Genomic DNA, 18,123 nt, shown 5'->3' with positions numbered 1-18,123 from the left:
TAAATGGTAGTCTGCTTGTAAAGAATATCCTTCAGTGTGTGCTCATTTCTTTCTGTTAAACTAGCTTGTCTAAAACATATACAGAAAGCCCTTTTATATCCCATTATACTGTATACTAAAGCATTCAGGTCTAATACTATTACTGATAAAGAAAACCAAAAGCATATTTACAGAGACTGAATGTCTATAAAGAGCAGATCAAGCAAGTCTCTTGAGAAAAGAAACTCCCATATCAGATTATTGTGTGAAAAAAAAATAGCATGCTCATCTCAATTACAGCACCAATTGGGTTTATTTAAAAAGGAAGTCATTCTGTTTTTATATCGTAAAATCACTTTTCTTAAGCCTGTAAACATCCAATAAATTAATTTTTTAGATAAGATCCATTTTGCAAAAAGCTATTTATGAAAAGCTTCAGATAATAATTAGAGAGGATTTAATAACATAATAACTGACTAATGCTAGCACAGAGAAAGTACACTCAATTAGATCCTTCAGCGGAGTTAGTGTTCTACCTCATGTCCTTTGACAGCTCCTTATATAAGCCGAGTTGCTCAGGTCCATCATTCCTACAGCAGTGAAGGTCTGTAGCAGAAAGCTTCTGATTATAGTCTGTTTAGGTAATAACTGAAAAATCCTTACTAATGATTGTCAGGGTGACCATCTAGAGGAGCCAAATACAGTGTCATACTGTCGAGTTATGGATATTAACATCCAAAACACAGAAGGAAGTCATGCTATTTATTTTAAGCATAGACCAATACTGTCAGTCATATGGAATACTGAAGTTTTTCCTTAAAAAATGTGTTCATATTGTGGCGTGTACTAACTTCAGTCCTCTACCGAACACTGTAGATACTCTACTAAAGTTAGTAAGAGCCTTCTTGTTTCTTACAATGCACTTTGAGGCAGACCCTGAAATTAATATCATTCCTGCTCGTGCGATTCACCTCTGAACAAAATGAGTGAAATGTTACCCTGAGTCTGGTGAGAGAGGGAGAAAGAGGAGGTGGGCCAAAATCAGAAGCACCAGCACAGTACAAGTTATACTCGTTGGAACTAAAACTACCTCTTTACTACTTGAATCTTTTCTAGTGAGATTCAGTTTAATTTTTAAGAACTTCAGGGGAGGTTAATGAAGGTCTACTCCTGTAGCAGACAGAAAGTATTTAAAATGGCTCAAGCCCAAATGCTGAACAGACCAATGCAGTACTTTGGGGCTTTAAAATCCTGAACCAAACTTCCTGCGTTAGCGACATTTGGCCATTCTTGCTCTTAGAAATGATGCTCTTAGCAGTCACTGCTGTGTGGTGCAGTTCTCATACCCATCTGCTGGGGCAAAGTAGCCTGCTCATGTTGAAAGAGATCATACTCCAGCAGATGAACCCACCTCGTGTGCAGTCATGTTGCCTTTCTGTCCGTATACTGGAACGTGACACAGAGCAGAGTTAATGTAGAAAAGGAAAAACACAAATACACGCAGGCAGACCCGTCTCTGAAATAGAGTGTATGTGCAAATTAGGGGATAGAATCATAAAACCATAAAGGCTGGAAAAGACCTCCAAGGTCACCTGGTCCAACCACCCCGCTACCACCAGTGTCACCCACTAAACCGTGTCGCTAAGCACCACGTCCAACCTCTCCTTGAACACCCCCAGGGACGGTGACTCCACCACCTCCCTGGTCAAAAAGATCCTTCATATTGAGACTGTCTTTAAGAAAGAAAAGGCAAGATGTAAAAACTGTCAGATATCAACGTGACCACGTCTGTAGGCATTCCTCAGGTGCTGTTAAGACCTTTCCCTTGGCACTGGCTGCGGTGCTAGACCTACAAAGACATAGCTGGTAATGGCTGCAGCTGGCGAGGTGGCGTGTGCTTGCCGACTCCACCTGAAAGACAAACAGTCAGACAGCCGTTATGGGCAGAGCAAAAAACGAAAGAGATTTTTTCGGTCTTTTTGAACAAAAGGGATTTAATATAAGTATATGCCTGACAAAAAAGTTAGCACTTAAATACCTATATAATTGCATGCATTTATATTTGTGGAAGTGTCTTATTGCCACTGCATTGCTATTAAAATGCAAAACAAGTGCAAGCATGTTATGTTTATTAAACCACTAAAAAAACTGTTCAGACAGCATTATGACTTGGGTTTCAAAAGCATAGAAATGGGCAGGGAAAAGAAAGGGGAGGATCCAGAAACCAAATTCTCAGTTTACTCTTTTTTGCTTAGTTACTGGAACAGATAGGGTAGATTATATGCTCCTTTGAGATGTCTGCAGTAATGATCGTGCGTTTTAGAATAAATGATCTCAAAGTGCATTGCAAATTTAACAGTTTGATATCAGACTTAAGTGCAAGATGACTGCAGCTAGGAAGCACTAGGAAAATGGTTCACAGCAAGGGAAGAATACCTTCCCTTTCCCCCCTAAGAAACTGCCAAGGAATCGTAGGTGTGCGGAATGTAATTATGCAGACTGAAATTAGGCCAGTTCACTATGGCTAATTCCTTGTCTTTTACAGAAAGTGCCACAGGATCTTTAATGCCACAGATGATTAGGTTGTCAGCTTTATGTATCAGCTGCAAGGTGGCAGCTCTAGTAGCTTACCCAACAATGTGTCCAGCTTGCAGAGCACGGGGATAAATCCTGCCAGGGCGACGTGCAGCATTTCGCCCCTGTTCTTCGTGACCGCATGTTCCCCAGCAGCGGAGCTGTACCTCCAGTACCTTCTCATTCATGCTTTCAGCTTCAAGTTTCCATTTATTAAATCAGCCCTTCCATCATCATCATTTATGTCCTATTCATACATCATTTCTAGCTATTGTAATACCTCTTCTTGGGATTTAAATAACTCTGACATGGAATAGCTTGTGCAGTCTGAACAAAGAGCCTTAAGCTAACAGAATAGCTTTATCTAAAAGATACTTACAAACAAATGAAAGGAAAATGTTGTTTGTGTTCTTTTTGTGTTTTGTGAATAAGAGTTATGCAGGAAGAGAGCTATTCAGCACCGAGTACGCTCTGCCAGGAGACAGATGCAGCCCTAGCAGCTGAGGGAAGTTGCTGTGACTTCAAAATGAACTCTGCAAGTCCTGGAAATGTTCTTAACTGACCAGATAATTTCATGTCTTCAGATTTTGGATGATGTCTTGGATATTGGCTAAAGACCTGATAACACTGAGGTTGTTTTAGCTTTTAGCTTTCTCCTCTGTTAATTTTGTTCCATTGTTAATTTACATTTCTGGGTACCATACTTCCCTGGTCTTTAGCTGCTTCTTTCACAAACCTTCAACCAGTCAGCTGTGGTCAGTCCAGCATCATACCCAGAGTTTTAACTGGAAAAACTGTATTGCTGCCATTTCTTTGCATTGCATGTTGTGCAACATCCCAAATGGTCTGCTGTGAGGTCATGAGATACAAATAGGCCATTGGGAATCCAGCACAGACTTCAGCCAGTAACCACACACAATCCTTGCGCTCCAACCATTTTATTGCAGAGGCACTTTTTGAGCAAATGTGTAAAAAAATGAAAAAAGCAAAAGCCTGGTGCATTGGTGGAGTTGTGCTAGAAAAGAATGGACATTGGTAGACTAGGAGTGGTGTCCAAGAGGAATTCCAGCTGTGCCAACAGGCTTCCTCCATCAAGTGTCCATTGCTCTTCCGCAGGGTGGGAGAGGTGAGAGAAGGACAGTATAGATTCGAGAGAGGAACATTTCATTCATACTTTCAGTATTTCAGGTCCAAATTTCAAGTGGATCATCAGAAATGACTTTCCCAAACTTGTCTGACAATGAGATCCTCACTCCACTCAAACCCGTTCTTTCTTTTCCACGTGCTCCATTTTGCTGTGTGCTTCTCGGCATTCCATGATGTGTAAAGGTGATGATGTATATTTCCTTTATAAAACTGTATGTTTTTACCTTCGTATCCTCTTTGAAGGTGGTTCATAGCATGTAGCAGGGCTGTGTCTCTGCAAAAGGGAGGACCCGTTTCCCAGCCTGTGGGCAGGACACAAGCATTTTGGTTTCCTGCCGCTTACTCCTGCTCAGGAAAGGTGATGACAGTGGCTAATCCCAGTGTAGCTGGCATCTTGGCACTCAGCACTGAAATGGCACTAACTATGTATATTTAAGAGTACAAATATGGAAAAACCTGGTTTCTAGAATTTACCACCTGTGTTTCTGTCTTTCGAAAGGGCAGTAATGCATTCTTATGTTTCCCATTAAAAAGTTGTATCATAATAACTTACTCCAGACCGCATACACCTTCCTTTTCTAGGTTGCCTGGCCACAGAAAGATGTTTTCAGATTCCTAAGTAAGGCTGTTTGGGGTGGGGACTTGCAATGCCATTCTTTTTTTGCTGTAGGAGTTCCCGTGTCTGTGCTTTGGTTTCGTGTGATAATTTAAGCACAGATGTAGAAACACTTCTTCACTGGATCCCTGGAAGTGGGCTGGCAGTGTTCAATTGTTATTACATTAGGATGAATCGAGGCTAAGCATACTGAGATCACCCTTCCCCCAGCACTCTGTAGACACACACAGACACAGGCACACACACAGGCGCACACACAGTATTATCTCTGTTTGCCTTACTAATGTCATTGTGCAATATTCCATTTTCCGCTCTCTTCGTGTCCCCAGGGTCTGTAACAAACCCCTGCTGGACCTTTTATCCACCCACTAAGTCCAGATTAATTTATTATACTCCATCTAGTTTTTGAACTGTTCCTTCTAAATGTGTGATGGGGCTTAGGGCTGTGCAAAGGGGATTCAAGGATAAGGGGAGAAAACATCCTCAGGCTCTAGCTTACAGTGAAAGGTTGTATTACTGTACGAACACCTCAACTATTATTATGCATAACCATGGAAGATGATGCAGAAGGAATGGCTGATTAGAGCTCATATTTAGCTAAATTAACATCTCAAGTCCATTTTTTTGTTATAAATCTGAGTTCATCATAATCTAAAAGCAAATATTTGCCTTTAATATCTCTGATTTATGCATAGAATACAGTGTACTGTTCATTTCCTTCTTAATTATTATTATTTTTTTAAACAGCTTCCAGGCAGAAAGTCAAAGCCTGCTGTGTTTTATATTATACTCTGCAACTCATTTTCCTTTTTTTTTTTTAATAAAACATCTAATTAATCCATGTAATCTGAATACTTTCTGCTTAAACTCAAAGTGCTCATGAAAAGATCTGAATGAAAATGCAGCTAATTTGTTGTACCTGTGAAGGTAATAAAAAGGTAAAAATATAGGGGGAGATGAATACTTAATTATTTTATGCCTAGCATGTGAGTGGTGACTGAAAACATGATAAGGGTACTTACAGGTGGAAAATGCCTGGACAAAAAGGTATCAAATGAAATGGAAATGATCCTCCTAATTTTTGTCATCTCATTTTGTGCATTGCGTTACATAATGTGGTCCTGATGGTCTTGCATATGTGCCCATAAAACTGCTATTGCTTTTCCATTTGCAGGAGGCCTCAACATGACCTTTTTATAGGATCCTGATATAAAGAAGGCTTGAGAGGTTGTTACAGCTCAGCCCTCTTTATCTTGCACTGAATACTACAAATGATTAGTTACGTTAGAAGTTCCTTTATGTCTGTCTCAGCATCTTCTCCTGGGGAGAACACAAACAAGAGGAACTGGAACCAGCCCTGTCTTCAGAAATGAGGAGTGTAACTTCAGGTGGCAAGGTCTGAAGTAAAGAAAAGGAATTGGAGAAGTGTTCTTGGTGATGAATTATCACCAGCCCAATTTTTAATGGAATGTTTGTCAGGCTTTTTCATGAAATACCAGCGGCTCTTTAACATCTTTAAATTATTACCTAGACAATTTCCAGTAACAACGAAGTTGAAAATCGATGTAGGAAATATTACCATAGTAAAAGTAAAAAGATGCCTCCAAATGGTAATGTACAAAACCTCACAAGGGAAAGCTTATTGCCTATGAAGCTTTCCCAGTAGAAATATTATAAATCATACATAAGTCAGGGTGTGAATGAGAAAAAGAAAAATAATTACCAAGATACAATTTAGAATCGCTTCAAGTGTTCGTGGCCTGGCAGAGACAAATAGAAGATGTTTGTTAAGCATGGTCAGCAGAGACGTGGCATGTCACAGTTCTGGGCGGGAGCTTAGAAGACCTTTTCTTTTTTTGGAAAAAATATATTAGATACATTTCTCTGCCCTCTTGTGCATCTGCACCAAAATCAGTCACAATGCATCCCTGTTAAGCAGCCGTGTAGCCAGTAGAGAGTCAGACCCATTTTTTCCCCAGGAAATCTCACCTTTGAGTCAGTGTCAACTCTGCAGTGCAGTCTTGCTTTTATCTGGTTTTTTTTGCAACTGAGACCACCAAAACAAAAAATCATACATGGCTCCCCCTCTGGCACAGACTTGGTCATTCACATTTAGAGCCCAGCATGAAATCTCAGCCTGTTGTACCGGTGGCAAAATTCCAAATTACTTAAATAGGAGCAGCAGCCTTCTGATCCCCCTGTTTCGCTAACTACAAGATACCATTTGTTCCTGGCATTGACTATTTACACTGCAAATACAAATGGGCACATTTAGAAGTACCCAGGAATGTCAGTGTTGCCAAATGAGTAGATACGTTATCTATAATTTTCCTAGATCTAATCTGAAATTAGGAAGAGGATTATAATCACTGATAACATACTAAGGTTTAGTTCTTATTTATGCCTGGGACCACTTTGTCTGCATATTGTACAGAACAGTAAAAGTAAGGATGTCTCCATCCTTCACCCACAGTTTTATAAATTCTATGGTGAATGAGATACAGCAGGTGGCAAAAACAGGACATGGGTGGCATGGGAAAATGAAATAACAATGAAATAAACAAAGTTTAGCAGAGAGACTTGGGCTATATTTTCTCCACAAAATAGCTCTCCTGAACTAGAAGCCACTAGAGATACGCGCCTTCTTCTTTGTAATTATGAATGGGGCCTTGAGCACGGCCAGAACATGGACAGCAACACAAATAATAATGGTGACTGCATCAGTTCTCCAAGAAATATGTGCACTTGGAGTGTTTTGTAATTAACGCTCAAATCAAAAACAGTTCACAAGGTCACAGAAGCAGCTCATAGCGAACACTGCATATGCCCAGATTAGTTTCTGGTGCAGCTGAACCCAGAATGCCTGATTCCACTCAAATGGAAAGCTTTTTGAAAGGTAGCAAAGAAAAGAAAGATTTGCCAGCTAGTTTTATTTTTAAATCACCACCGAATCACGCACTGGTGGTGCAGAAACCTCATGTATGTATCTTCAAAAATCTTTGCTGAAGATACATCCTTATTGCAGAGTCACCAGATCTCATCACTGGCTACTAGGTGCCTTCATCTCCAACAAGTTTCATGGCAAAAAAAATGTTAAACCACGTTTTATAGTCTACTCTTTAGCAGTTGTGTCCACATCTAATTTTGGAATGCCTTGCTAATAAATATAAATTTAAAAATAACACCCCTCCTGTTTTTAAAATACATTTGGGTGTATATCCATGGAAAAGAAAACCAGGCACAAAAAAAGCCCAGTAGCACACTATGGAATGTTCTTACAGCAGCAGTGTCACCTTGTTAGGGGAAGCGTTTTTACACGTGGATTTGCGTGCAAATTAGCTGAGCTCATGAGCACATGGCCTTGCCACATTTTGATACTTTCCAAGCATTCCCTCTTCTTTCTTTCATTTTTTTTTTTAAATAGGCTTTTCCCTCACCTTAGAGATTGTATCTGTAGTAGATTTTAACTACTGTATCATAATATTGTATTGTCCTAGTATCAGTTATGGCAACGAGCCTCAAGAGATGAATTAAATTCAGCTGTTCCTAAGCTGATGCATAGCTTGTACATTAGTACTAGTGGTTCAGTTCATTTTTGTCCATCTGGCCAAAAGTAAGTGTCATTTTGTTAGGGAGGGGAAGGGAAAATGTAAAATCCTAGGATAGAAGTTGACCTAAAAAAGGGAGTTGTAAGTTCCCAGTCACCTGCCAAGGTGGCTCCACATGGAGCCTCCTGAAAAGACTGCGGATGACACCAGAGTTGTCGTTCCAAAGGTTCAGGTTTTAATTTACACAAGGACAGAAGGGTGGATGCTAGGCTAGTTACAAATTCAGCTGTGCCCTATTTCAGTCTGAGACAAAGTCACATTGCATAAAGATAACTCTGTATGCCTGATTCAGGTAATTTCTGACAGTTTCCATTTCCCTCTTCTCAGCTTGCTTTGGTAGAAAGCAAATGACTTACGGAGGTTCGGGTTCTGCCTTCTCTAAGCATACTGCTTGAGCAGGTACAACAAAAGCTGGTAATTTTCCTACTCTTAAAGCATATCCTCTCTTTATTTGATGAGCAGGATAGCAGTTTCCTGGTCTGTAAAACCCTGGAAGAGCAGCTGGCCAAGGCTGTAAACTGGCACAGGTGCTGGCAAGTGGCTCGGGCCTTCGTCCCAGCTGGCAGGTTAGATAGGCTTCCTGCCTGGGTTATGGGATGGGAGGTTCAGAAAGGCTCTGTGGGCTGGGATTTCTGGGCTCTTACAAAGAGTTGAGTGTTGCTGCTTAACCTGCAGAAGATAGGTGGTGCTGGCAGCTGTATCCTGTTCTTGGACTGAAAATAGCAGCTTGTTCTGGAGGTTTTTACAACAGAATGTTGGTGGCTGTCGCCCTGCCCGATGAGCTTGCGTGTGATGCCATCCACTGCTGACGTGCGAGGTAAAGGCGTTCTTGCTGTTGATGCTAACCTGACATTATTCTGCACACAGCTCATAACTGGTCCGGGGGTTGCTGTGTAATCCTCACCTGCAAAGCCACACACTCTGCTGCTTTCTCCAATCTTGCTGTATAATAGGGCAAAAGAAACTTCTCCCACTGCAAAAACAGAGAAAGCTCTTACAGGGGCTCACCGTAGCCTACCTATTGCCCCTGCATGCAGTGCTGCAGGCCATCCTTGGGTAGTGGCGTGTCCCTTTCCTTTCTTAAAAATAAAAGAGATAAAAAATAAATACTAAAGCACACCAAGCTTCTTTGATTTCAGTTAGAAGTGTACATGTGAAAGCCATTATATAATGGGACTTAGAAAGCATGATTTTGGGAAAGAAAAAAAAAAAAAGACCTTGTTTATCTTTGGATTCCACCAGGAAAAAGATAGTGTTGCCTTTTAACTTATGTACCGACCTTTACTTAGTCATACTTTTATCTTTACTTAATATTAATTTGGGTCTCGGCCTACTACCAACACTTTTTTTGTTGTTGTTTGTTTGTTTGTTTTTCCTCTTCCCCGTTGATGTATATGAGTTCACGCGGCAAAAACTTTCCTCTAGAAATCTGAATTCAGGTAATTTCACTCCTTTCTGGTCTCAGGAAGGACTGAGCCTTGCTTTATGCTGAGGCTATGAATTCACTCTCTGCTCTGACCTGCCTTCAGCCCCAGCTCATTCAGTCTAACTGATGATTGCATAAAGACTATATTCTTTTATCTCAGCTAACAGCCTGAATGTGAGTTTTAAAATGAAATGGTTAGATTATACTTGAAGCTTTCAACACATATTTACTAAGCGGTTGCCATTTGTGTGAGGGGAAAGGGCCTAGGAGACACTGAGACAAGCACAGAAGTCGTGGCGCCATAGCAAAGCTAGTGGGGTAGACAAACCTGCACACCAGTTGGAAAGGAAAAACTTTAAGACAGTCATCCAGTCATACATATATTTATATATATGTATAAATCTAACACAATATATTCTTTTACAGAATATATGACTTATTCTTTTATAGAAGAATATATATTTCTTCTAAAAGAATATATATGTATATAAGTCTTACTCTTCCTTACACAAAACTTACTGATAGGAATCACACATATGGAAACTTTTCCAAGTTTATATCCCCGACTGACCTGACAGATGTCTTCAGGGAGGATTGCTGGTGCAATGCTGGGGATAAACACGGCTCCAGCAGCTCGCTCTGACTAAACAGGAGATAGCCGAAGCCAGGGCAACTCCGTGCCTTGTTCTTCTGCCATGTGTCACCTTTACTGAGAATAAAGGTGAGTCAGAGACTGAATGTCGTGCCGAAATTACTTCTGTTTCTGTTAAAACAAAAATGCAAGCTTGTATAAGATGGTAAAGTATGTACATGCATACCGTGTTCTAGCATGTTTGAAACTATTTTCAGAAGCCTGCTTGAAGTATATCTCCTAATGCAAAATGTTGCAAAATAATCCTGTAAAGCATAGTTGTTTACTAATAATAGATATTCTAAGCAAAGTTGTTTGAAGTGCTACTTCACAGTCATCTGCTGAATTGAAAAAACCGTTACAAACACTGTTTTTACACTTCAAGGTAACAGTTAAATTATCTAGACCGAGTATCCCACACTCAAAATTCTACTTTGCGTTGGTACAGGGAATACTTATTTTAAGCACATCCAGTAAAATACATATTTTAAATGATATTTTACAGTTCAGTAGTTTCTCTAACCTGAAGATCCCAAAGTGCTTCTCAGATGGAGATGAAGTTAGCTTAGGAACAGTCCTATGAGCACAATTATTTTCATTTCACATACAGAGAAAATGAGCGGTGAAAACTGATGGCTTGCTCAAGGTTGCACGCAGGTGCTGGCAGTAAGAACAGAACCTGCTCTTCTTGCCTCCCACTTCTGTGCTTTAACTAGAAAGCCCCTAGCAGGCTTTCCACATCATCCTGTGATTGAGCAACTTTCATTAGATCAGTGGAGATTCAGGAATCCTGAGCTAATTAATGCTCTGGCACTTCTCAAAGCCTCACTGCTCTTTACCTCTGATGGTTCCATAGGGTTCGATGACTCGCAGCGATGTCTCTGAAGAGACAACAGAGAAAGGCAAATAAAGGATGGGGATTCACTAACCTTGTCTGACAAAGGTAGGGGCCATGCTCGGAAACATTTGCTTAGGTTTTATAAGCTTCCTTTTCTTTTTAAATGCCGGGTATGAAAGCTTCTAAGAGGGACCTTGTCACATTAATTGAGCCTTGAAATCTGATAAATTACAAGTTGTTCTTTATCACAGTCCTATGCATCGCTCTTACACTGCTGCAAGTAAATCGCCTGAATTCTCTTTTAAAACTAAGCATTTTCAATGATATCAAATTAAATAAACTAGGATTCCTGTGTAAGTCACAAGGAATCAGGTATTACAAATACTCTGCCAGCTGTGTTTCCAAATAATTAGGGAGGGACATAAGCTGCTGCTGTTAGATTTGGGTCAGTACCTCCCAGAAGTTTGGGTTAAGATATTTCGGTTCATGTTTGTAACACCTCTGGTTACAACTCATTGTGTGGAGAGGTTTTAACTGTTTCAACTTTTCTGCTAGTAAGAAGATTAATTATGAAGACAGTAAAGAGGCTAAGCTATTAGCAGCGATGGATTTTAGAGTAGGTCCCTTTTTTTTCTGTCCAATTAACTTGGACAGAAACATGGCTTGTCAGTAATGTTTGGACATCAAGAAGCAGAATGTTTCAGAGAACCAGGAGAACATTCATCATTACACCATAATATCAGCTGAATTCTCACTGTTCTCCCCCCACACAGCAAAGGTTTGCTTTGTTTACATTTTATTTTGGTATTTTGATATGTTCCTACAACCCAAAAGTGGGTCATTGTTAATGAATATGCATATACCCAACATGGGTATTCTACCATATGAGAAACAGAGGGTACAAAACATGAGTTATCTCTGAAACTACCATGGCTTTTTTTCATCAACTGGTATGAAGAATAGGCAGGCAATTCTTAGAAATGCAATGTTTTGTGATCCTGGCCATTGGAATATGGCTTCTCAATATAGAGAGCACAGCAGAAACTTAATGCTTTGAATAATTTATAATTTGGGGCGGGGGGGGGCACACATACAATTTGCTCTTAATCTGAGTAAATCGGTGTGAGGAACACAGAGATGAAGTTACTTTATGGTGTTAATAGGGCTTAATAAGTAAAGTATTAAGCATCTCTGTAGCATTCATAAAGCAACACAGCTAATGCTTTAACTTGTTTGACAGTGGAGCTTTTTGACTACTTATATTCCAGCCTATTTACAAATTGAGAAGAGGCTTGTTGAGTCTTGTTCCGTGATAGACTTCTGAAGTCTTCAGGCTGGTAGCTTTCAGTTCCTTCACCCTGGCTGAGACACCAGGCAGGGGAGGCAGGGGTTCAGCTGGACCAGCCGAACAGAGGAGGGTAGCACTTCTCATAAAGGGGAACAGCCCAGGCACCGGGCTCTTCTCGACACGCAGCATTAACTATTAATAGAGATTCATTATTTTGTGGATTTGTCACAATTGGCTCTTAGGACAGGGTGTCTGCATGCTTTACTAATTATCCCTAACCTGCTTGGAGGCACACTCATGAATGCCAATCATTTATTGCCAATTTACATACCTGAGGGAGGGGGCTGGGGGAAGGATTCAGAAACATAAAAACACATTAGAGTTAATGCATTAATCTTTCCCTCAAGCTCACCCTGTGCCATGGCTTGATGAGTCCGTCTCTGTCCCAAATAAACCTAACCTCTTACATCCTTTGCAAGCTACAGGAAAGCCGAACAATTTCCTCAAGATTACTTGAACTCCTTGGAATAATGTCAATCATTGTGTTGAATTTTAGGATGTTTTTTTTAAAGAACGAAATGGTATATTCATGATAAAGCCCTGATTTGCTTATTTGATATGAAATTTCAATGTGGTTTTTTTTTTTTCTTGCATAACCCACTCTGCAGTGTGTCAGGAAGCATTTTACTAACAATCCATAAGGGAACAGAAATCCCCGGCTTGAATATATATGAGTTTATTATACTCCTTGCCTTGAGGTTTGCAGTGACTTGTTTCCGCCTGGTGAGAGGGTGGGCAAAGCTCAGGGGGCGGGTGTCGTGGCAGTGCCATTAGCCACCCATACCTGATCCGAGATGTCATGCCTGCCTGTACTGCGCCACCAGGACTGAGGTGTTTGTGCTTTGTCATCATTAAGTGGGTGGCTGCTGTGGCAAGATGCTTCTGTTCAGTGAATCAATCGTAAAATGAATGTTAGACTTGTGCAGGGGGAAGTATCGCGCCTCCTTCTTGACTTCCCACCCCCAACCTCTTGCTTCCACTGCTCCCCTGGCATGCTGAAACAGCTTTATGAAAATCAAAGGCTTTAATTGTAAAACTACCACTTAATTGAAGATGCACAGGATTTATTCAGTGCTCAGCTCATGGAGATCACTTCATTTGGCATTGTTCTTTTTTTTTTTTCCTATCACTCCAACTTACCAAGCAAAGTTTAATATTTAAACACATGCCACATTGTTAAGGAGGCAGGCGTCAGCATCTTAGCGAGCTTCAAATGAGTTATTTGAAAACGTCACGCTGCTTCAGGATTCCTTTTGTGCAGGGCTGGGCTCTCCAGACAGCTTAGGCAAAGCAGCCTTAATGGGGAGCGCGGCGAGTCTGTCCTGCAGGGCAGCGCTCCCAGCTCGCCCACAGAGGCCGGGTGCCCTGCACAAAGAGGGGCTCTGTGGCCCTCAGGATCTCACACTTCTTTGTTTCCAGCTATTATTTAGGATGGTGCAACTCCAAAATATCAAGCTCCTTACAACCGCTCTTCTAAAAAGTACTGCGGCCTAGATGTGCTTAAAGCACGGCTGGAGGAAGCGCTCCGTTCTCGTTCTCTCTGAGGGCCAAGTGAGCCCAATGCTCTGTGGGCACTGTGACCGTAACCGGGCTTCTGCTTCTAAGGGGAAGTCTCGAGCATGCCCTCAACCAATAAAGTGGATTTGTTATATTTCCAGAGCAATTCCTACACTAACATGGGCAGAGCATGGTACAGACCTGCCCCCCCAGCTGAGGGAGAGGCCTTTGGCTTCACATGCTGGACGCGGAAGAGGCCGTGTCCTGCCACGTCCGTCTGTGTTGTGCTCTGGTGAGTGCATTGCAGGCACATGGGTGCTGTCCTGTAGGGAGATCTTGCCCTCCTGATTAGAGCTGGAATGAGCACATTCAAAAACAAAACAAAAAACTGCAGTAGGTTGGCGTGAAGCCTGCAGGATGAGGCCTGTGCAGGGTATGCTGCTGCTGGCTTTTTCCAAGGAACTTCAGAGCATTTCTGTGGTGGGGAATTGTTATGAATGTTGTTTTTATGACTCTGCAAGGTATTGATCACTTTGGAAAGTCTCTATTCCCCGTGCCACATGAACATTTGGGAAGAAGGAGTCTTTTTAGCACAAACCCACGGCACCAGCAGCGCACAGTTTCTTGTGCTGTTCGGCAGGGTGACAGTTTGTGGGACCAAGTTCCACCTGCAGTTACAACTGCACACCTTGCTAACGTTGCCAGCAAACCAATGAGGGTCTATTTTAGCTGTGATTTCTAAGCATCTGCTGTAATACCACCCAGGGGTTATTTATCCCATTTATTTCAGAAGTGGTTTCTTTTGAAGAAGAGGAGGTGACGAGATAAGGCTTCCTATGTAGTAGTAAATGCATGCTGCGTATGCATGACAATATAGGTCTCTGAGGTTTAGTGGATCTGGAATTACGCCATTTGTTTCATACTAATTGAAGCATGTGTCTACAAGTGTGCAGTGTAAAACACAGGATAAATGGAGATCATAAAATATGGGTACTGTATAACCTATCTTATTATTAGACAGGCAGTCACTTGCACAGCACCCGAAAATGTATGTTTTCTGAAGAAAAGCTGCTCTTTTCTGTGCATATGTGTATACATATTAGGCTAATAGGATTTATTTCTGCTAAGCCAGTCTGAGACAACACAATCTTTTACAGCTTTTCAGAATCTTCCCCGTATGTCCCTTGCCTTCGTGAGAGACAGAACATGCTTTTCTGCACATCCTTTTCTGTGCTTCTTAACTGTGGGTCCAGTGTAATGAAGTGTTAGATTTAAAGCTGATTCTGGATGGGAACAAGACATCTCAAAGAGTAGGTGTTGTGTCTTGAGCATGATTAGACCTAATTTGCTCCTACATTGAACTCTCTAGAACAAGCATTATACATTGTGCAGTTTCAAGTGACGTTTGCTGAGCTGAGGCCGAACTTGGCCACAAGTTAAAGCAACCTGGCTGGTACCAGAACGACAGGGTATGTCCCTATACCTGGCTGCGGGTTCAGTAAGTAGATTATTACATTTATTACCAAAAGGCCACATTACAACATACTACGCTTAGTGGACATGATATCTCACTGTAAATGTTTTCAAGAAAGGGAGTTAATGCATCTTTATTTAAAGTTTGGTTTCATCACCCAAGGCAAATGGAGCTGGGCTATTGACTTTGAGATCAGACCTTCGCACAACACCTCCTGTCAGTCCTAGATTCAAAGCTCTTTTTAATAACTCCTTTATTTCCATCAGTATGTCTACAGTATGGTTGAGATGTATCGAGCTGTGTAAGTGGGTAGGAAAGCAATGAGAAACTTGGTTATATTCTGGAAGTACCAAACCATTAAGAGAGAAAACACGTTTGCTGGGTGCCTGATCTCTGCAAACCACTGAGGCATCTGTTCACAGTAAGAAGGAAAAAAACCCACCTCTTTGTACACTTCAGTGCATAACAAGCAGTGTATGCTTTTTAGGCATGATTCACAAGGCAGATTCATGTGCAAGTGACTCTAGGTACAGCAGTGGGGGTGGATCTGGATCATGTAAGGCCAGTGCAGAATGGAAGCAGAATGTGGGAAAACATTTTTCCTTTTTTTTTCTTCTTGTTCTCTGGTAAATAATGTCAAATTGAAAGGTCTACACTGTAGTTTTATTCTTAACACAAGAAGAGATGTGGGCCAAACTAAAATTCAATTTGGTCCCATATTCTCTCTACAAAAAGAGGTAGCACCTGATACTTAGGGAAAGAGTGTGAGAAGGAGGACAGGTAGAGGCTGCCCTGCAGGCACCTCTTTGAAGTTTTCTTGAGCAGAAGCAGCACCTGAGATGCAGTAGGCAGAGCAGCTGAAGTCTGTGAGAGCATCTCCACAATTTAATCATGTGCCAGGTGAAAAAGTACTTCTTTGGGTTGTCTGGGGCTTTCTGCCTAACTGAAAGGTACGCTATCAAATTATAGGGGTCTGAGGAAAAAAATATTCACAGACTATTTCTGTTTTATGGTCCTCCAGCTTATTCACTCATTGTTATCAGTTTTGCAGTCTGAAAATCCTTATTTGGTCTGTATAAGAAGGTTACTCTATACCTTTAAGCAGCCTTGTTGCCGTTCCTGTTACCTTTTTCAGTACTTAAAAATAAAAGGAACGATTCAGAAGAAAAGTTCATTAGAAAGGTCAGCTCAAGTAAGAAGTCAATGCAATTCCACAACTGAAAGATGACAAAGGCATAGGCATGAGAGAGAGGTGCCTTCAGGTGCTTGCTTTCACATCCTAAGGGATTGTTTGGGAACATTAGAGATAATGTGGTATTTTCCCTTGAATAATAGAAAATAAAAGCCAAAACAGTTGGTGAAATTCAGACTGAAAATTACCATCAACCTGCTATAGATGCGTGAGTGTGAAATAAATAAAAAGATGATATATGTATTTCAAAGTAGTTGATTATAGCAGCTGATAAGAGATCAGTTGTCAGTTGTAGTCCATTGTGCTTGTCATCAGTGTAACTTCCTCGTAGCTGGTGATGAAATTTCACCTGCTGTGTGAGAGAAAATAAAATGCACAGTTGTGCTAGTAATTAAGGTTGAAAATCAATAGTGAAAGATGTAAAAAAGTGAGAGAGACAGTGAAAGAGAAAATGAAGAGAAAACTATGAAAATAGAATTTACCAGGGCTAGATAAGAAAAGCAAATGCAAGAGAACTATCAGAGGAAATTGAACATTGGTTGCAGTTGTTCCAACCTGGACTACTTTCTGCACAAGGTTTCATTTTAAGTAAAAATGTCTTTTTTTAGTCAAAACCTTTTCCTGTGGCAGAAAGCGAATGCATGTGAACAGACTGGAGCTGCTAATGGTGCCTTGAAGAGCCTCACATTCCTTCTGCTTCAGTCCCTTGGTGGCTGCCATCCTGGAAAATGAAGGAGTTGGATGAAACTTGCTTTAGAATTCATGAGGGATGCCCCTGAACTGGCGAGAGTAGCCTGTCGTGGTAGTCAGCAATGGTGCACCTATTTTTTTTCCTTTGTTTGCCTTAAAACTATTCATTTTACAGCCTTTGAGACAAAGTATCTAGGGGTTTGGATATGGCCAGATGGCTGAGCACTGAGTAGCCCTCTTCTAAGTCGCTCCTAAAAAGCACCTGTACTAAAAGGGTAGAAAATTGAAAATTCTTGTTGGCTCTGCAGGGGATGACTTGTGCTTGGTTTTGATGGAGTGGAATATCTTTGACTATTGCTGATTATGAAAGGGCTTATTACTGGCTAGGGAGTAGAAGAAGCAAAGCACTTCATTCTCTGCTTTTCTTAGCTTTCACCTCGAGAGCATCAGCTTAGGAAGTAGTGTGTCAGAATGTCAAAGAAATGCTCAGGCAGTTTGTTCTCTTTGTTTAATCTTTCTCTAAATATCAAAAACCTTGGTCATAGAAAAGACAGTCTTTCTCTTTAATAAGACTGTTTCCAGTACAAAGCTAGTACAATGTGACAGGCAAATACAATAACCTAATTAAAGCATCTTCTGTATAACACACAAACGTGTGAACTGTTTTCTCCTGAATAAATAGCCTTCAGTAAGGTATGCGTATTTTGCTTAGTTATTAGGCTACATTCTTGTATCACTTTGAAACATCTGCTATATCTTAAATAGTAACCAACAAAGTCTGACCAGATGGCAGAGCAGTTTAGTATCATGCCCTTTATCTGCCCGGAGAGCAGGAAGAAAAATAAAGCAAGCAGCTCGTGGAAGAAGGGAAGTGTGTATTGTATCGGTGCAGGCAATTCGGCTCCTCTCTGGCACATCAGCGGTATAATGTAGAGATAAAAAATGAATCCTTGCACGCTGAACTGGGTATTTCTGGGAAGCTCTTGCTGAAGATTTTCTGGCGTTGTTAGTTAGAGAAGATTTACTTTATGCTTAAGTTACCAACCATCAGCTTCCTAATGCACAAATCAACAAGAAAGTAACGTCTCGCAGGTATTTGTGAGC

General features: G+C 40.9%; 2 long non-coding RNA genes across 3 annotated transcripts in view; one reads left to right on the top strand and one right to left on the bottom strand.

Moving 5' to 3' along the window:
- Positions 1-342: 342 nt before the first annotated feature.
- LOC310880821 lies at positions 343-10,797 on the bottom strand. Its single transcript, XR_014571935.1, has 3 exons — positions 10,504-10,797; positions 9,921-10,112; positions 343-4,001 (listed from the first exon to the last, which is right to left on the bottom strand). It is a non-coding gene; the product is annotated as an uncharacterized lncRNA (long non-coding RNA).
- LOC310880820 overlaps positions 6,786-18,123 on the top strand; it is a 34,807-nt gene continuing 23,469 nt past the window's right edge. Inside the window, exons 1-3 of one of the 2 annotated variants that reach the window (XR_014571934.1) lie at positions 6,786-8,740; positions 9,875-10,070; positions 10,837-10,923. This is a non-coding gene — a long non-coding RNA (uncharacterized lncRNA). The remainder of the gene's footprint in view (positions 8,741-9,874; positions 10,071-10,836; positions 10,924-18,123) is intronic. The other variant, XR_014571933.1, reaches the window with a different exon arrangement.

The sequence above is a fragment of the Anser anser genome, assembly GCF_964211835.1.
Source record: "Anser anser genome assembly, chromosome: 13".
NCBI lineage: Eukaryota > Metazoa > Chordata > Aves > Anseriformes > Anatidae > Anser > Anser anser.
This window is presented reverse-complemented; position numbering and strand designations above follow the sequence as displayed.